The sequence below is a fragment of the Acomys minous genome, assembly GCF_964271855.1.
Source record: "Acomys minous genome assembly, chromosome: 5".
NCBI lineage: Eukaryota > Metazoa > Chordata > Mammalia > Rodentia > Muridae > Acomys > Acomys minous.
The window spans coordinates 27,694,662-27,714,828 of NC_140494.1; the positions used below are offsets into that span (position 1 = coordinate 27,694,662).

Consider the following 20,167-nt stretch of genomic DNA (forward strand, 5'->3'; position numbering starts at 1 on the left):
CTTGTCCACTCTGGAATGTGGGCAGAACAAGGTTATTTTAGTCTTCTAGATCAAGGATTCTTGCATTTTTTCACTCTAGACCATTTTTTTTTTACCTATGAGAGTTTATGCAACTTACATATGTAGATGTATATACAATAGACATACAAGTCAGGCATTTGCAAATAAAAATGGCTTTTAAGCAATCAGGGTTGGGGATACAGCTCAGTTCAATTCCCCAACATTGCATAAGCTAAGCATAATGACATAATCTTACTATTCCAGCACTCAGGAGAGGAGGAGCCTGTGGTTATCCTTAGCTACATGGCAAAGTCTGAGGCCAGTCTGGACAAGATGGGATGTGGTCTCTCATCGTCATCATTAGCAGCAGCAGCAGCAGCACTATTATCGTAATCTGTTTTATTAAAGAGTAAAACAAATTTGAATACTAATGAAAAGAAAGAATTAAGTCTTGGCTGAAGAGTTGACACAACAGGCCACAGAACACCTTCAATGTTTTTCCAATGCAATTAACATTTTGATTTTATAAACAATCAGAGCAGAGACCGACATGTCACACAAGTACAAAAAGAAGTATATTTATGAACAGTTCTCAAATTATTAGAAATCATAGCCTAATCTCAACCCAAAATTTATTTAAGACTTTCTATTTTTAAATATAGATGTATGCATAATTTACTTATTTTGAGGGGAGTGTGTGCACCACAACTTACCTGTGACGATCAGAGGACACTTCTGGGGATCAGTGTTCCCTTTCCACCATGTAGGTTGTGAGACTTCAACTCAGATGGTCAGACTTGGAGCTTTTTCCCACCAAACAACCTCAATAGCCCCTGAGAAATAAAAAATAAAAAATAAAAAAAAAAAAACCTCAAATGAGCAATTCAAAGATTGTTTTTAAAATCAAACATTCTAACACAATACAATTCAAAGGTACATTAGTCTGATATTATGTACTGAGCAATGATTGAAGTCTTCTATAATTAAACCATTATGTTTCTGTAAGAGCAGGAAACTGTGTGGCCCCATAAAACACCACAGTTCATAATGTACCACTGTGTCAAACCTGAGGTGTTTCAGGCAATGCTTCTTGGCACTGTGTGGTGTGATACTGCTCGTGATACAAAGTGCACATCACGTGTTCAGCACCAAGGCTGCATGCAATGCAGCTCGGTGATGCAACAATGGCACACATTGCCAGAAAGATCCCTAGTTCGTTACACCTTTGATTTTAAATTAATTCCTGGCTCTTGTGCATTATCACGCACTTTAGTGTTGCCAAATTTTTCACTATGTCCCCATGTTCAGTTATGAGGTGATGACCCCAGCTCAAGAAGGTGGGTTGGGATGTCACTCAGAGAGGCCACACCTAACCTCAAAGCAGGAAAAATAGTAACACCAAGGCCCTTTCTAACTGCCGGCCTGAGGGCTGGCTCTCATCTTATCTCTCACAGCGCTAGGACAGAAGCCCTGCACTGTGAGCCATAGCCTTTAGTGTCTTCCCCTGCAGGGGATCATGTGACTGTGTGGGTCCTCAGAACACGTGTCCCCACTTAGGAGTCTCTTGGAATGACCTCAGGCTCCAGTGGCTCGTGGCTGGTGCCCGCACCATCAGAGAGCACTCCTCCAGAGTCCTCCTCAGCCTTCCACTGCCCTTCAACGGAAAGAATTCATTTTCAAGGGGTGGACTAATTCCTTGCCCTGATTGGAACGGGTAAGACAGAGAATTCTATGCTTTTCGTTGGTGGCCTCCAATTCCAGTATCACTCATGCATGTAGCTCCCCCAGGAAGAGGTCATAAGTCTTCCCTCTGCCTTCAGTCTTAACACTGAGGTCCTGAGAGCAACACACAAAGTCCCCAGAGACCTTGCAGTGGTGTGAATGAGTCACTCTCCTTGTTCTCACGCATGTGAACACTTGGTCCTCAGCTGGTGATGCTCTTTAGGTGATGCTACTTAGAAGGCACAGCCTTTCTAGAGGAACCGTGTCCCTGGGGACAGTTTGGAGATCCAGCTCTAATTCTATGTCCCTTCCTCCTGTTGTGGTTCCAGAGGTAAGCTCGCAGCTGTCCCTGTTGCTATTATCTGCGACCTGGCCTGATGAACTCTTAGCCCTTTAGGACCATAAGCCCAAATAAATAAATCCCTCTACCCATAAATTGTCTTGGTCATGGCAATTTATCATAACAGCAGCAAAGTAACTAAGCTAAGCTTAACTAAAAATAAAAAACAAAACCAATGAAACCAAACTAACCTTTTTTTCTATCTAAATTCACGCCTACTTTCACTGAGAAACAATTCTAGAGGTCAGTCTTCCTCCTTTCATTTTCTTGTGTCTCCCTCCCACTCCTGTCTGAGCACCACTAAAGAACAGGTAGATTGGAGTACAGTTGGATTAGGAGAGGTGAAGGGAGCAGAGGGGGGATGAGTAGAGTTGGAGAGAGGAAGGCAAGTCCACAAAGCCTCATATTCTGTCAGCAGCTACAATATCTATAGCCAAGGAGAGCTGACCCCACCTTACCTCATGTCATAGATTCTTTTGAGCCCATCTTAAAATGAGTCAAATAAGTTATTTTTTAAATCAGGATTGGGGCTGGAAATATCACTCAGTGATAAACGACCTACCTAATGTGTGACTGTCCCTGGGTTCCATCCAGGGACCATTCATTAAATTAATTATACAGGATGATTTCTGAGGGGGCTTGACATTGCCCACAATGGAGGCTTGAGGGTATTGTACAGAACCCTGGGGGAGCAACACCAGGTGCACGGCAGAAGCACCAGGCAGGGACCAAGTGTCAGAAGGGGAGGAGCTCATCAGTCTTCAGGGTCAGGGCAGAAGGAAAGCTCGAACCTGGACTTAGGCCATGAGGCTGGGGTCTCAGAGCCAGGGAGAGGAGACCCTGGGAGATGCTTGTGGCCCATCAAGGGAACTGGACATAAACCTCAGCCCTCATTACTAGACCACACTCTCTAAAATGAGTTCAGTGCCACCCTGTTACACTGAAACTCAGTCGTGAGCACTTTTGCTAGTCCCTACCATAGAAGTTTCTTAGGAACAGGGCATCAAAATGGACTATGTACATACCAGTGCTAGCAAAACAGAAAAATAAGAGCATTTTGTTCTCAATTTATGTTAACTTTTACATTTGTGGGGACTTTTAAAAAATTCTTTTCTCTTTGAAAGAACAGTAGTTGCTTTCCTAACTGTTCATTTCTTTCCATTCTCAAAAATAAATAAAACTTAAAAATAACACATCTCTGTTCACCGGGCAGAAGTAGATTTCCCCTCTACATTGCTTTGTTATTCCATTCTTCAGACTTACTTTGTAGCTCATGGAACATGAGGCTGTAGCTCAAAGCCAGCACAGACAAGGTGTGGCCTTGTACTGCTGAGGGGCGAATCATAGGATGTCTCCAAGACTTGTTCTCTCCAGGCGCCTCGGCCTCTAGGATTCTTCTGCTTTCCAGCTATGTGCACAGCAGCTGGCTTCCCTCACCTCCAGGGCCACATCACCTCCAAAGCAGAAGGGACTGTTTCTTATTTACTCCCAACCTCTCCATATCATTGAGGTTTGAGCAGAGAACAGCAGGCATACTCAAACAATAGAGCCAAGGTGTGTTCAGTATAGGAGCTACTCCAACACGCCAGGTGCAGTTACAAAGAACAGCAAAGACGGGGAGGGGCCAAGGATCCCTGTAAGAAGCCATTGCTACTTATGAACTTTTCTTTATTTGCCTGGTGTGTGTGTGTGTGTGTGTGTGTGTGTGTGTGAGAGAGAGAGAGAGAGAGAGAGAGAGAGAGAGAGAGAGAGAGAGAGAGAGAGACACGGAGAGAGGCAGAGAGACAGAGAGACAGAGAGAGACAGAGACAGAGACAGAGAGACAGAGACAGAGAGAGACAGAGAGAGACAGAGACAGAGACAGAGAGACAGAGAGAGACAAAGAGAGACAGAGACAGAAAGAGACAGAGAGAGATGGCGATTGAACCTAAGGATTCGTTACCACTGAGGTTTATGCCCAGGCCCGACTCCCAGTCTTGAAGAAGCAACAAGAATAAAAGGAGTTTCTAAGGCCAGGAAGAAAGCTACGGCAGAAGAGCTTGTGGGACTGGGGACCTGGGCCTCGAGGGAACTTGGCTGCTGCTGGTGGCATCCAGGAGACAGGAACCAGCAAGGGAGATCAACGAATACTCTCACTTCCTGCAAGTGCATCATTTGCCAAGCCCAGTAAGAAAGCAAGAGGACAAAAAGGACCGAGCACAGAGAAATGCATAAAAATAAAATAGCTCTGCATGGGGAGAAACAAATGGAAAATTCCAGCAGAGCCTCCATGCACATAGTTGTACAGAGAAAGAATGGGAGCCTGATGTAGGCAAAGACATGGCCTTAAATGATGGCGCCACAGGGTAAAATTAAAAAAACACGGCTTTTAAGAATGCTTGAAAAACTATTCTTACCTGGGAAAATAAAATCAAAAGGCATAGGCATTCAAAATAGATCTTAGAAGTTTACTAATGAAACAAATGGGGCTTGAGTAGCTTTATATTTGATTCTGTCTGGGGTATATGGTTTAGGGGGGAGTTCAGAGACAGGGTGTCCTTCCATCTCCCGGCTGTCCTTGAATTTGCCATGTAGCCTAAATTGGCCCTATTCTAGAAATCCTCCTGCTTTGATCACCCAAGTACTGGGATTACAAGTGTGAGCCTCAATACCCTAGTAGAATAGTTTTTATATACTTACGAAACCAAATCAGTTCCTCTATGCTGTGAAATACATTTTTAAAAAGCACATGATCAGTTTAATTCTTGCCCAATGCAAGGAATGACTATTACAGGGAAAATGGCGGGCGGGGGGGGGGGGGGAGGGGAGGGGGCAGGGCACTTCGGTGGGTAAAGCAATCAAGCACACTAGAGCTCCAATGAGATGAGAGGTGGAGACAGGAGAATTCCCCTGAAGCTAATGAGGGGTGGGCAACTAGTCTGGCGTATGCCATGGCCAACAAGAGACTGTCTCAAACAAGGCAAAAGGCAAAGGCTAAAACAAGCTGCACAAGTGCACCATGGCATGTGAACACTTCTGTTTTTACACACAAAGGGATCAAGTGCATGTTTACGCACATCACACAGACATACATACAGAGAAAGAGAGCAATGACAGATAAAACTCATCCGATTGTGATCTTTTAGGGCAGGAAGAGTCAATCCCAGGGCCTTCTAAGGGCCACCAAGACATTTCCCATTCCTAGTTGCAATGCACATTGTAAGCATACAGACTCGTGTGCAGAGCCCTTGGCATGCAGCTCTCTGAGGGTGAGTGGCTAGTCGGTTCACCTAATTACAGTTGTCAGAGCATTTATAGCTTTGTTTCCTATGTCCTGAAGTGCAGATGTTGGAGCTGTAATGTACTACAGTCTACATCTCCCTGCTGTTGCTAAGCCTGCACTTGACTTCCACAAAGCTCTGGTGTGAAGAACCGGAGATTTACATAAATCACAGGCCAAAACTTAACATCCTAAACATTGATCATGTTTCAACAGTATCAGGACCTAGGAGCAAAGAGGTGAGGAGGCAGTGCCAGACCTTTGGCTTCTTACGGTCTGGAGGGTAGGTAAACAGGCAGATATAAACAGCTCGGTATAGATTACATCCCGAGAGGTTTCCTGTGCGTGTTCTGGGGTGTGTTCTAGCCAAAAGGGAAACAGCCTTTACTGTCGCAGCTCAAAAGGAATTAGCACAGTCTGTGCCTCCGGATTCTTGTTTGTTAGAAGATAGCTATTTGTTCACTCACTGAAGTGCTTAGTTTTGACAGTAAGCACCTGCATGAAAATCACAACGGACTCCATTCCCCCATGAAGTAGTGTCTCTCCTCATTTACTCACATGCACTGTGACTGTGATGGAGGCGGAGTGGCAGGATGACAGCCCTGCGAAACAGAAGGGACCCGTGAGGCTGCAGGTGGCTCCTGCCAGTGTCTTACCCACCAAACACGTATCATTTCACTTGTGTCAACAAGCTTGAGACCAAGGAAGCATTATGATAATGACTGAAATTAAAGAAGAGAAAAGAAAAAAGCATGGAGATAATTAAAATATATCTTTAGGAAGGAACAGCTCCTCAGAAAGCACCTGGAGGGGCCAGCAAGACAATGGACAGGAAGAGCTCTTCCTCCTAGGTCCACAACCCAAGTCTCATCTCTGGAATCTAGCTGGTAAAAGGAGAGATCTGTCTGTCTGTCTGTCTGTCTGTCTGTCTCTCTCTCTCTCTCTCTCTCTCCCTCCCTCCCTCCCTCCCTTCCTCCTTCCCTCCGTCCCCCCCCCTCTCTCTCTGTGTAGTGTGGGGTGTGTGTAGTGTGGGGTGTTTGTGTGTAGTATGTATATAGTGTGGGGTGTGATTTTTTTAAAGAAGGACACTAGAGATTGAAGGAGATATTGAGAAAATAAGGAAGACTGCAAAAATAGTGTGGTGATGTTTAATGTCAGGAGAAGGAAAGGCAGTGTGGGTGTGGAGAGCTTGCCTGGTGTGTAGGAGCCATTGTTTCTTCTGTTCTGTATACTGAAACGAAGGGAGATCAGGTGGGGAGGGAGAGGAGGAAGAGGAGACAGAAGATGGGGGATGGAAGATGTTAGCGTTGCTGGAACGCAAAGCCTGAGGAGGCTGGTGATTAAAGAGGGGGACTGGCAAGCGAAGATGCCTGCCTCGAAAATGGTGACTCTCGGCTTCCCAGGGAGAGAAGCAGGCCTGTGAGAAGACAGCGGAAAGGTCTTAGGTAGAGGCCTATGACCTTGCTTCAAAAGTTATTTTTACCCAGTTTCACTGGCTTATTTCCTACTGAAGAAACAGAAGTCAGGGCCGTTCCCTCCATGCTCATTGCTAGCATCGTGAGGAGCCAGGTGACTTCTGGGAGTCAGTACGGCTGGGCTGTTCTCATGGCTCTCAAATAATGGGTGACAAGGTGGAAGGGTGGCCGGTGGTGGGATGGCGGGGTGGCCAGTGGTGCAGTGGTGAGGTGGCTGAGGCTGTCTTCTGGATCTAGCTTTGTGGGGCAGTCTTTCCATCACTGTGACAAAATACTTGAGGAAACAACCTAAAAGAAGAAAGGTTTGCTTCGGCTCACCTTTTCAGCAGTTTTAGCCCACACAAGCCTGTAGGGCATGCTGGGGACTCATCTCACGGCAGCAGAAAGCAGGGAGAGAATGTCTGTGCTACCAGGATCCCTCTCTTTTCCCCCATTTTATTCTATCTGGGGCCCCAGGCTATGAGAAGGCTCTGCCCACATTCAGGGTAGGTCTCCTCCGCCCCCTCAGTTATCACTGACACACCAAGGGCCACCTTCACCTAGATGCTTCTCAGGGCCTGCAAGGTGACAAATGAAGCAGCAGCAGACACAGCGCACACATGCACAGCGTACTAGGAAGTCAGAGGAAGGAAAAGGGGTTGAAACAGAAGATAAGAAGTGTGCCAGCTGCTCTCTTTAATCCAAAAGGAAATAGCTCAGCCAGAAAGGATGCTTCATCCAAACGAGAGACCATCTTTGCTTTTCTGTTCTTGAGTTTAGCTGAAACATTAAAAGCAAATTCCGTATAATAAGCAAGAAAAGTCTGTCAAATCCATAGAACACAAACTTGAGTAAAGGAAATGGGGGCGGGTCCTTACACTTAAAGTTTCGCATCTGTAATTAACTTAGATTTATCTTCAATTTAGTTTTCCTGCTCAACTTCCAGAATATTTTAACAGTGAAAGCACAAGAATTACGTTGTTTTTTTTTTTCTTTAGTAATGAGAAAGTCTGGTACTACTTTGCAAATCAACCTTTTCAATGGGCATAAACATTTCCATGTGTCTTCACGCTCTGTAGCCTCTGACTGCACCCAGTTGTCTTACTTTGTGGCTAAGCACACTCCAACCAGCTCACAGGAGGCCAGTGTCACCTGAGGAAGGGCAACTGTGGGGCTGGCCTAAAAGGCTGTCCCTTCAGAGGAAGTGGCCATGTCTGTGAACAGCGCTCAAGGAGTGATGAGGCCTACGGGGCAAGCAAAGCTCTGAAGTACACTGTGCAGACATACTTACCACAGGGAAAGGGGTGAAGTTATGGTTTGAAAGTGTCCCCCAAATTTGATGTGTTAGGAAGTTAGTCTCCAAAGTCATTTTGTTGATGGTAGGGGACCAAGTCATTGTGGAGTGAGTAGATCACAGGCCCTTCAAGTGATTTAGTCTATTCAGAGTCAGGGACTAATGTGCAGTGGAGGCAGTAGCTGCATTTTAATAGCGCACTCTCTTAGGCTTGCTTGCTCTCGCTTGCATCTGTTACCCTAAGACTTTTAAGAATCTGCAGAATCCCCACGAGCAATAAGACCCTCACTAGGTACAATCTCTTCACCTTGAGCTCCTCGGCCTCCTGAATCATTGTCTTGTAAGATGTTCTATTCTATACACCTTTGGGGTTAGACACACCTCATGCGGAAGTCAGTGTACAACTTTGTGGTTTTCGCTTTCCATCTTTATATGAGTCCTGGGGATTGAACTCAGGTCTTTAGACTTCCATGGCAAGTGTTCTATCCTCTGAGCCATCTTACTGGCTCTATTTTTTTTTCTCTTTAAGTCACTCAGTCTCAGGTATTCCCTTGTAGCAACAGACACAAGCTAAGACACAAGAAAAAGCTAAAAAGAGATCGTCGTGGACTTGATAAGAATTGCACTGTCCTGTTGGCATGCTTGAGAGCAAAGACTGCTGCTCAGAAGAGTCCGTGCTAGGCAGACATGGCCGCAGGGCCACCCCAGTGGGTTGAGCATTCCATGCAAAGTCCAGTGCCCCGAGTATGGGCTTGAGCAGAGATCAGAGAGAAGCTTCAGGGTGGGGTGGCATGAAACCCAGTCACTGCGTTGCTTATTCCAGGCCTATCCTATGCGTCCTTTGCTGGGGCAGCTCCCCAAAGGACATCATGCCATGTGGAATTTCTTGCCTGTAGGTCATGCATTCAGAGCCATCAGAGAGCAGCGCTAACTGAAAGGCAGTTACTCTAATACCTCTGTGGCAATGCATGATGGGCACTTCCGGGAAAGAGAGAGGCTTGTACAGTCTGCCTGTCACAATGAGCCTTGTTAGTCTTGTCAAGGAGTATCTGGGCCACTGCCATTGAACAAGATGGCATTAACCATATCAGTTTGAGAAGTGGCCTGTGTGTCCCTCATCTCTGCCACCATGGCTTACTTTTCCCATAGGCTCATGTCAGAGGTACGGTGGCCAATGACAGAAGTTGATAATGCCACCTGGCCCTTTTTTTTCCCCTACTTTATTTTTGTATATACCTTCCATGATGGTAGTTAACCTAATCTAAAGTTGGCCAGAGTTTTGTCATACCTCTATGCCTTCCCTTCTAGATTTCTTTAACTCTGGCTGTCTTTTCTTTCCAGACCTCTGCTTATGAGCTCACACACACTCTCCTCTTGGGCACTTACTCTGTACAAACTGATGGAGGAATACACTGCTTGAAGCTGCACCCACAAGGAAAAATATCTCTACTTCTTAAGTTTCCACCTAATTGCTGTCAGCCTTCGAGAAACCAAACTTGGACCCTTTCTCTTTCTTCAGTTGGTCTGTTGGGCTTGGTGTTAGTCAGCTTTCTCCAACAAAGTGTGTGTGTGTGTGTGTGTGTGTGTGTGTGTGTGTGTGTGAGAGAGAGAGAGAGAGAGAGAGAGAGAGAGAGAGAGAGAGATGCATTAATGCATGCGTGCATGCATGTGTGAGTGCATGTGTGAGTGCATGTGTGTGCATGTAAGTATATGTAGTGTACATACATGCACACACAACAGAATTCTATTGTTTGTAGCTGGAATGCCTCTCACTGGTAGAGCCCTTGCCTAGTATATGTAAGGCATTGACTGGGTTCAAGCCAACATCAGAAGACAGAAGTATGTGTGTTTATAAATATATCATAAATATATTACATATTATACATTTTTTAAAAGGGGAAAAAGAGGAAGTGCTATTCTGAAAAAAAATGGCTTATGCAATTACGGAGAATGGCATGTCTGATATCTGAGAGGCAGGCTAACAATCCCGGGGAGAGTGGGTACCATAGCTCAGAGCTAAAGGCAACCTTGGGAGCAACCCTCATCTGCCTCTGGGCACCTGTCTTTTTTTCTCTTAAGGTCTTCAGCTGACTGGACAAGATTTGCTTTTGTTGTAGGAGGCAAACTGCTTTATTTAAAGTCCATTTAAATGAGTCATGTCCTGAAAAATCCCCTCCCTTCCTAGCGACATGAAGACTTTTCAAACATTTACCAAACTCTACCAAGCATTTGTTTAAATATCCGAGTATTTTAAAGCAACACATTGACACATAAGAGTAGCTATTGCTGGTCCTCCATTTGACAATGATGACTCCACAGCTGAGAGGATAGGCTGGACCATCTGCTTGGTCCTGTCCCTCTGCTCCTGCTCAGTCCCACGTCATCTCTGTGCTCTGGTGGATGCTGAGAGACCCACTGAACTTCATGACCTGGCCAGTCTCCTTGAATTTACTTTGTACTGGACTCTTAGAATCTGACTGGGACAACTCAGGAATGAAGAGATGATGGGTACTAAAGAAACAACAGACACACATCTGGAAACACGAGACTTAGATGGGCTTCACTCTGGTGAAGCACATGTGAGCACATGCTGCAGCAGTGACTGTATTATGTGCAGAAGCAGGAGGATGAGTTAACTTGTCTTGGTAGAATCGGCCTCTGTGGGGGGGGGGCGATATCTGTAGGGGGCAGTCTCTGTAGGGTCAGCCTCTGTAGGGGGCCACTTCTGCAGGAGGGGGGGGTCTCAGGCTGCCGTCATCTTTAAGGAGGAAGTGGACGTGGGTGGTTTTCACACACACTGCTCAATTGTTTGTAAACACTCATACTTGGACCAGAAGAAGGCTTTGTCAATCCTCTGAGCCTCACCTTTGCCATCTCCAGGGGTCTCAGGCATTGGAATCCTTGACATGACGTGATCATATCAACAATACTCGTTCACTCAGGACTTCGTCTGTTCCTCACAAGAAGATGCTCCGCCAGCTGCCAAAAGAAAGAAGTAGTCAATGGTCCTACCCAGCTGCAAAGCCGAGAATCCATAACAATGACCAGCACAGCCAGTTACTCCCAAAGGTGGAATAGTGGCACTTTTATCTTGGGGATAACCAATTAGCTGTTTAGTTGGACTCGACGCCCTGTCCAGGGATTAGGTAGGGATTCTTTCTTGGTGCTGCAAAGCTAGCTGACTGCCCTGTCTGAAGAAGATATAGGTGCAAGAGGACCCTTACAGCTGAAAATGTCCTAAATCAATGTAGGTTCTTACTGTACTCTAAGTACAATATTTTAGCCACAGATAAGTGTAGCTTCCCCCTCCCCCCAGCAAATAATCTTCTTTATTTTGCAGCAGACAATGGCTACTTCAGAGATCCACAGCTGATCAAAACACAGAGACTAAATCAACGATCATGGGGAGCCCAGCACTAGTCGGAACATCTTGAAGGAGGGGTGGAAAAAATTACAGCAGCCAAAAACCAGGATGCCTGCTGCAATTTAGTGTCTTCTAGATATGATAGACGCTGTACCCATGAGAGATCAACAATACAGCAGCCTACACAAGGGCGGCACAATAACCTTGCCAGTCAATGCGCCAGCATGGATGAAGGAAATCCATAATGTCCTACCTCACAACGAAGAGCTACAGGCAACCAATGACTGCTGAGAGGGAGAATCAGTCTTCTCCAGGGATAAGGCTTCTGGTAGGTCATCCCGGCCCAGCAGTCAGCCCTAAACACTAACACACACACACACACACACACACACACACACACGTAAATGGAGTCAGTAGAATGTGTGTGTGTGTGTGTGTGTGTGTGTGTGTGTGTGTGTGTGTGTAACAATAATAAAAAAGAAGAGATAATGAGACGGAGTGAGGGACATGAGAGGATATGAAGAGGAAAAGGGAGGGTTGGAAATGCTGTGCATACAGTACTCATGTATGAAATTCTCAAAAAGAATTTAAATTAAATTTAATTATCTAATTAAAAACACATAGAAAATTTGCTCAACCATGTTCATAGCAGCCTTATTCATAATAGCCAGAACATGGAAACAGCCTAAGTGTCCCTCAATAGAAGAATGGATAAAGAAACTGTGGTACATATACACTATGGAGTATTATTCAGCTATTAAAAACAAGGAATTCCAGAAATTTGTGGATAAATGGATTGAGCTAGAAATGATCATAATGAGTGAGTTAACCCAGAAGCAGAAAGACTCAAATGGTATATACTCACTTATATCTGCATATTAGCCCAAGGGGCAGGTCCCACGAAAGACTTCACTTACCAGGAAACTGAGACAGAGGGGAGGACATTCTAGTGGGACTCTAGATGAGAGAATCATGGGAGAATGGCAAAGTAGAAGGATCCAGAGGGTCCTAGAAGCCTACAAGTAAAACATTATGATAGGCAGATTTGGGCACAGGGGTCCCGCTCTAACTAAGGCACTAGCCAAGGACAATACAGGCGGTAAACCTTAAACCCCTACCCAGATCTAGCCAATGGACAGAACACTCTCCACAGTAGGGTGGAGAGTGGGATATTACTTTCTCACATACTCTGGTGCCTCACCTTTGACTATGTCCCCTGGACGGGGAGACCTGGTGGCACTCAGAGGAAGGACAGCAGGTTACCAAGAAGAGACTTGATACCCTATAATCATATACAGGGGGAGGTAATCCCCCTCAGGAACAGTCATAGGGGAGGGGAATAAGAGGAAATTGGGAGGGAGGGAAGAATGGGAGGATACAAGGGATGGGATAACCATTGAGATGTAACAAGAATAAATTAATAAAGGAGGAAAAAAACACATAGAAACTTATTTTTGCTAGGCATGTGGCTACATGTCTATAATCTTAGCATTTGGAAGCCTGAGGCAGGAGAATGACAAGCTTTAAATTCTCCTGGGCTATATAGTAAAGCCCTATCTCAAAATTAAAATGAAGCAAAAAAAAGCATTTCAAAGACTCAACCCAACAACAACATAATCTTAATGGTTTTCATTCCTTTTAGTGAAGATCATTTTCCCCTCTCTGTCATAAAATATAAACAACCTTTTCAACAGTTAAAAGATCTTTAATGGGAAACTAGTATCAGTGTGATTTTTTTAAAAACAGGGACACTTAGAGGATGAAGACTTTATTTACTAAAGCAGTTTTCTGTTCTTGACAGAACTGAGTGGCAGATAAGGAGGCTTCTTGCTGCTTCCTCTTCTCATGGGTGCCTGGCTTCTTCCCTGTCAGGGAGCATGCTAGTGTCCCCTGAACAGAAAGGGTCCAGTAAGAGTATGAAGTCTAGACTTCCGATCAAGAAGTATTTTAAGTACTTAATAGAATAAGCGCCTTCACACTTCCAAAGCATAGGTATCTGTTCCATTTCAAAGATTAAGAAACTGAGACACAGAAGAGGAGAAGTCAGATAACCAGTGTGATTTTTGAATTTGTGTTTAAGGGCTAGTGAGGTAGCTCAATGGGTTGGCACACTGGCCACCAAGCCTGACAACCTGAGTGTTATCCCTCATGGGGATCTACCTAGTGGAAGGAGGAGACAGACTCCTCCAGATTGTTCTCAAACTGCCCCCCCCAATACAATAAAGCAAATAATGAAAGTTTTTTAATTCAAAACTTTGTTTCATATCATCTTCCAAATGTTTGCCTAATGCTTTACATAGCTGTAACTAATCATTATATTCATATATATATATTGAAATTTTTATACATAAAATTTATTTAAAATCAAAGATGTTTACTTTGTTATACCATGTCTACTACCTAATGAACAAAAACTGAATGTTTATATTAGACAAAGCGCAGAGTTTTCACATAATATCTGTTTTTTGCCAATGTACTATGCATTTGTGTTTAGATGGGACAGATGGTCCTAAAGATTTTTTCTTACACTTTCAAGAAACCCCTTCTATTCATAGCATTAGCTAGTTTTCCTTTAGGCAATTGCAGTTTCACACACACACACACACACACACACACACACACACACACACACACACACACGTGTTTTAGTTTATATAGCCATCTCAAAACTGTACATTTATTTGCTTTGACTGACCTCAGAAATCCAAGCAAAACAAAGTTAGAGTAAGTATATAAGCAAGGTCACAGGGCTAATGCTTGATGCTTAACTCCTGCCAGTGAAAAGCATGCAAAATGTAGGAAGAAGTGCTTGCTATGCAAACATAAAGCCTTGAGTCTGTATTCCTAGATCCCACAAAAAAGCCGGGAGAGTGTGCATGTCTGTAATCATAGTACTGAGGAGGCACAGAGGAGGATGGAGAGAGAGAGAGATTGTAGCAGCTCACTGGCCAGTCAGTCTAGCCAATGAGTTCAGTGAGAGGTCCTGTCTCAACTACTAAGGCAGACAGCAACAGCAAAGATATTAGAAGTTGGCCTCTCTCTCTCTCTCTCTCTCTCTCTCTCCACACACACACACACACACACACACACACACACACATTCACACAATGCTCACACACATGCATACACATTCACACACACATACCACACACATGCTCACACACTGACTCACACACACACACACACACGTTCACATACATTCATACGTATTCACTCACATACACACACACACACACACACACACACACACACACACACACACACCATGGGCTTCCCAGAAACAACACCAGTGAAGCAGCTACCCTCAGCCAGCTCTCCCAGAACTTCCAAGTGCTGGCAGATTATCCAACCACTGAGGCAGTAAAGCAGATAGTTATGCTGGGAAGAGTTCAGAAATGTGTTCCTCTCACCTTCATTCCTCATTTATCCTGGTGAGCTCGGCCTAGTGTTTTTCAAGTTTATATTAAGTAATTAAAAAATAATCCCTTGATGGACTGGTAAAGTTGTTTTGTTTTGTTTTGTTTTGTTTTGTTGAGACAGGGTTTTCCTGTGTATCTCTGTGTTGGGTCTAGAATCCTGCAAACAAAATACCAAGGACACCCTGGAGTGGAGCAAAACGTTTATTTTCCAGGCAACAGTTACTAGCAGCCAGGAATATGGTCTCAAACCCAGGAGCAAAACCACGATCAAGAGCAAGCTTGTTATAGTATTTTAAAAGCAAAAATCATAAGCAGAAAGGCGTGTACAGGAAGGAGGCAGTCATACCTGGACTGGTCAGTACCAGAAGGACTCATTATTTTTAACAAGGCAGGAGCCAGCAGGATGTGACAAAGACTAGGAGTCAGCAGTGTGCAGTGTCAGCAACAGCAATTCACGTTGGGACTGGGAACATCTGTCTGTCCTTGGTTAATAGACGGTCTCTTTGTTCTCCCAGAACTGAAGGCCTGGGTGTGTCAGATGGAGGACAGGCCCAAGATGGAGTCAGGGTCACTAGTCCTTTCACTGGCTGTCTGGAACTTTCTCTGTAGACCAGGCTGTCCTCGAACTCAGAAATCTGCTTGCCTCTGCCTCCAGAGTGCTGGCATTCAAGGCATGTGCCGCCACCACCCTGCAAGGATATATATATTTAAATCTATCAAAAGCAGTATTTCTAAAGAAAAGGAACTAGCAAGAGGTGGGTCAAGGACACAGGTGGGGAGTGTGGGTGTAAGAGGAGAAAATAATATGTATATATGAAATTAAATCCACTACTTCATATAATAGTATTAAAAGTTAATTCAAAAAAGAAATAAAATGGTATTTCTCAAAGCTATTAACAGTTAGAGGGAACTTGCTGGCATACATCACACATAATATGAAAGAAAGGCTTTTGAAAATACTGACATTTGAGGTTGGGAACTCTAAAATTTAACTTTAGATGTGGTGGTGGGGTGCTGTGCGTCCTTCCTGCCTGTCCTACCTCCACCCCACAGGGCAGATGCTTTCTGTGAGACTTTGAAGTTGACGGGTACATGGCTCAGAGCAAGGCTTTGGAGAGTCTTGCAGTGTGTTTAAAGAGCACAAGTGAGATCAAATTGAGCCCTGACTCTTAGGAGAGATTATTGTGGCCTCTCATCATTGATTGGGCTTCTCTCTTTTAAACTTCAAGTCAAAATTTCCCACCTGCAAAAGTAATCACCCAGCAGTCCATGGCCAGATAGCATTCCAGAGCACAATGGGCAGCATCAGTCCTCCCAAGCAGATATCCTTGGGATGCTTGGATGTAAGGGCACAGGGGGCCAGCTCTCCCTTTAATGAGACGATCATGATTTAAAATGTCTGCTGAAGGCTGGGGCAGTTCAAGAGCAGCGTACTTGCCTAGTACGCCGGAGGCCCCAGGTTGCATGGCCAGTGTGAGGGGAGCAAGTGTGCAAGGACAAGTGCAGACCCCAATAAACAAGTGCAGATCTCTGATTCAGTATCAAAGGGATGCACACTCCTAAAAATGTCTTTCACATTTCTCATCCTCCACGTGAAGGCAGCCTTTCAAGAAGGCTCTATCTATGCCTGACCCTGGTTATTTTGACAAGTGGCTCTGCCTCTGAGGCACTGGCAGCAGGCAGCTCTGGGAGAGAAGAGGACATGTGACTTAGTCTTCACATCTGAATTTCCACTTCTTGCCTCCCTTTTTTCCATTTTTTTCATTAATATAAGACAGAAAATGGAACCTGCATCCGGGCCCAACAAGAGAGCTGAGGCACAATAGACAACTCCATGAACCAGATTGCCATCATCGCTGCTGCCTGCAGCAACAGCAGCACCCTCCCAGCTCACAAAAACCAGGCTTTCTGTCTTTCTGTAGCTGAACTCATGATCTTCTTGTCTCAGCTCCCAAATGCTAGATTTTTTTTCAGCTTTCTAATTATGACCACACAAGATAGAGACTTTTGTGTCAATCCTGCCTGCTTACCTCAGCAGTTCACACTCCACTCTAACAGCATCCAGAACACAACTCTAAGTGATCACTCAAGGTCAATCCTTAAACCAACCATTGGAGATGCTACCAAGAAAGCTCATCACATGACTATAAACACAAAGGAAATAAACCCAAAGTAGATTGTGTTTTCTACATTTAAAAAGCCTCCTGAGTGATCTGCCAAAGTTCCTATGTACTGTGCCGAAGCACTGTGGGAGTCCTTTGCTACTCTACCGGTGTGTCAGCACTGGACAGTGTGCGTGTGATGATCCAAATACAGGCTCATCTTTGCCACCCAAGCCTTGTGTCAGGTTTCCTGGTTTAAGAAATATCACCTGTCCCAGCTGCCTTTAGCCCTCCACAACCAGGTGTGACTTAAATGCTGGGCTGCATCTAATAAAAACAAAGATGGAGCCTCTGAATTTTCTCAATCTGTTTCAGGAAGTAAGCATGGAGTCCAACACTTAACCTAATACAATAGAGAGTGTGGTCACCTAAAGTACAGGGAGCACACCAAGCACGTGGTAGACTGGACCCAAGAAGAAATCATCTCAGCACATAATAATCAAAACACTGAATGCATAAAACAAAGAAAGGCTATTAAAAGCAGCAAAGGGAAAAGACCAAGTAACATATAAAGACAGACCTATTAGGGTAACACCTGACTACTCAGCAGAATGTGGTGGTGCGTGCCTGTAATCCCAGCACTCAGGAGGCAGAGCAGGCACAGCTCTGAGTTCAAGACCAGCCTAGTCTACAGAGCAAGTTCCAGGAAAGGCACAACTACACAGAAAAATCCTGTTTCAAAAAGCCAAGACTCTAAAAGACAGAAAAGCCTGGACAGATGTCATACCAACTCTAAGAGACCACAGCTGCCACTTAGACTACTATATCCAGCAAAACTTCTAATCACAATAGATGGAGAAAAAATGACATTCCATTATAAAACCAAATTTAAGTTGTATCTGCCTACAAATCTAGCCCTACACAAGGCACTAGAATTAAAAATTCAACCCAAAGAGGCTGGCAATACTCAAAAAACACAAGGAATGAATCATTCCAGACCAACAAATCAAAAGAGCGGAAAACACACCCACCCACACACATCCCACAACAACAAAATAACAGGAATCAGTAAGTACTGATCCTTAATATCCCCAACATCAATGCTCTCAATAAAAAGACGCAGACTAGCAGAATGGATGTGACAACAGGAGCCACATCTTAGCTGCATCCAGGAAACACACCTTAACATCAAGGATACACAACCCCTCAGGATAAAATGATAGAAAAATCTATTCCAAGAAAATGGTCAGAAGAAGCAAGCTAGTGCAGCTGTTTTAATATCTAACAAAATAGACTTCAAGCCAAAACTAATCAGAAGAGGTACAGAAAGATACTAAATATTCATTAAAGGAAAAATCCACCAAGAGGATATTGCAGTTCTTAACATCTAAGCACCAAACACAACGGTGCCGACTTTATAGAACAAACACCACTTACAGCTTAAATCATACATTACCCCTCACAACCTGATGGTGCTTAATTTCAATACCCCACTATGACCAATATACAGGTCATCCAGAAAAAAAAAATAAACAAAGAAATTCGAGAGTGAACTGATGCCATAAACCAAATGGACCTAAAAATATATTTACAGAGTATTTTGCTCAAACATAAAAGAATATACCTTCTTCTCAGCACCTCATGAAGCTTTCTTCAACGCTGACCACATACTCAGACTCAAAGCAAGTCTCAACAGATACAAGAAAATTGAAATAACCTGAAAGCAAGTCTCAACAGATACAAGGAAATTGAAATAACCTGATGTATCTTATCACACCATCAGTGATCAAACCTGGATATCAACAACAGAAGGTTTACACACTCATGGAAAGTGAACAACTCACTACTGAACGAAAAATGGTTCAAGGCAGAAATTAAGAAGGAAATTTAAAACTTTCTGGAATCAAATGAAAATGAGTACACAGCCTATCCAAACTTATGTGACACAATGAAGGTGGCTCTAAGAGGCAAGTTCATAGCACTAAGTACCCCATAATGGAGATATTTCATACCAGTAATGTAACAGCATGCCTGAAAGCTCTAGGACAAAAAGAGGGGATCTCACCCAAGAGGAGGAGATGACAGGAAATAATCACACGTAGGGATGAAATCAACAAAGCACAAACAAACAAACAACAAAGAACCAATGAAACAAAGAGTTGGCTCAGTGAGAAAATCAGTAAGATAGACAAACCAAACTAGCCAAAGAAACTAAAAGGCAGAGAGAGAAAAATCTTAGAATCCCCTATTCCTATCCAAATGGCCATGAGGAATCAGACAGATTTGCATGACCCAGCAAGCCAGCAGCAAACACCTGTCTTCTTACCTGTCCACCAACATGGAACGATAAACCAGTTAAAAGGAGAAACTCTGGCCTCTGCTCAGTCTTGTGCCTTGAACATTGCAAGCTTGCCGTTTTTCTCCCACTCCTTCCTTAGCCAGTTTTCATCATTTTACACTAGCTTGTCTGTTGACAAACAACCAATTTTGTGACCTTTACTGATCCTGGTTGTGAAAACGCTTTAAAGAACTGCTGGTGTTTTGATAATTGTTTTTACAGCATGTTTAGGCCTACCGCATCATTTACTTCATAAACAACCCCATGTGAACTTAATTAAGTTCTGGTGTGTAGTGACAACACTCTCAAGGGCCAGATTATTAAGAAAACTGCAACCAACTTTGCTCTTGGTTCTCACAACATAGATGTAACTTACTATAAATATGCTTAATTGTGCAGAGCACCAAATACTCCCAGTGTTTGTTCATAACGTGTAATTTGAGATGTAGGTAGGATGATACAGCCTTTTTGTAAAAGGAAGTTATTATCTGTGATAAAAGCAGTTGTTGACATTAGAAACGCAGACGCAAGGATCCAGACGGGAAATTTAATAAAAAGAAAACAAATGTCGCAGGGAAAGGGGTTGGGAGGGGCCAGTGAACAGCAAGGAAAGCAAAGCCAGATGTGGTTACAGGCAGGACCTGGGCGCCTACCTTCTCCACGGGCCACCGGCAACTCCTGGGAGTAAGACAGGGCCTGGGGATTTAGAAAAGGAAAGTGGAGTGCTAAATCTCTGGCTGCTTGCTGCGTGTTCAACCCCTGTAAGGAGAGCTGGGTGGCAGCTTTCTGAAGCATTGCTTCTTTTGTGTCTGAAGATAATTAAGTACAGTTTGCACACTGTCCAGCCTCTCTCGTTCCCCACCCCCATGCCACTC

At 44.1% G+C, this 20,167-nt stretch overlaps 1 long non-coding RNA gene across 2 annotated transcripts in view; it reads right to left on the reverse strand.

Moving 5' to 3' along the window:
* Positions 1-790: 790 nt before the first annotated feature.
* The window catches only part of LOC311597365, a 28,284-nt gene continuing 8,907 nt past the window's right edge, over positions 791-20,167 (reverse strand). Inside the window, exons 1-4 of one of the 2 annotated variants that reach the window (XR_014779204.1) lie at positions 19,946-20,023; positions 15,199-15,541; positions 10,935-11,048; positions 791-833 (exon numbers count right to left, since the gene is read on the reverse strand). This is a non-coding gene — a long non-coding RNA (uncharacterized lncRNA). Of the gene's footprint in view, positions 834-10,934; positions 11,049-15,198; positions 15,542-19,945; positions 20,024-20,167 lie in introns of those variants that run through there. The other variant, XR_014779203.1, reaches the window with a different exon arrangement.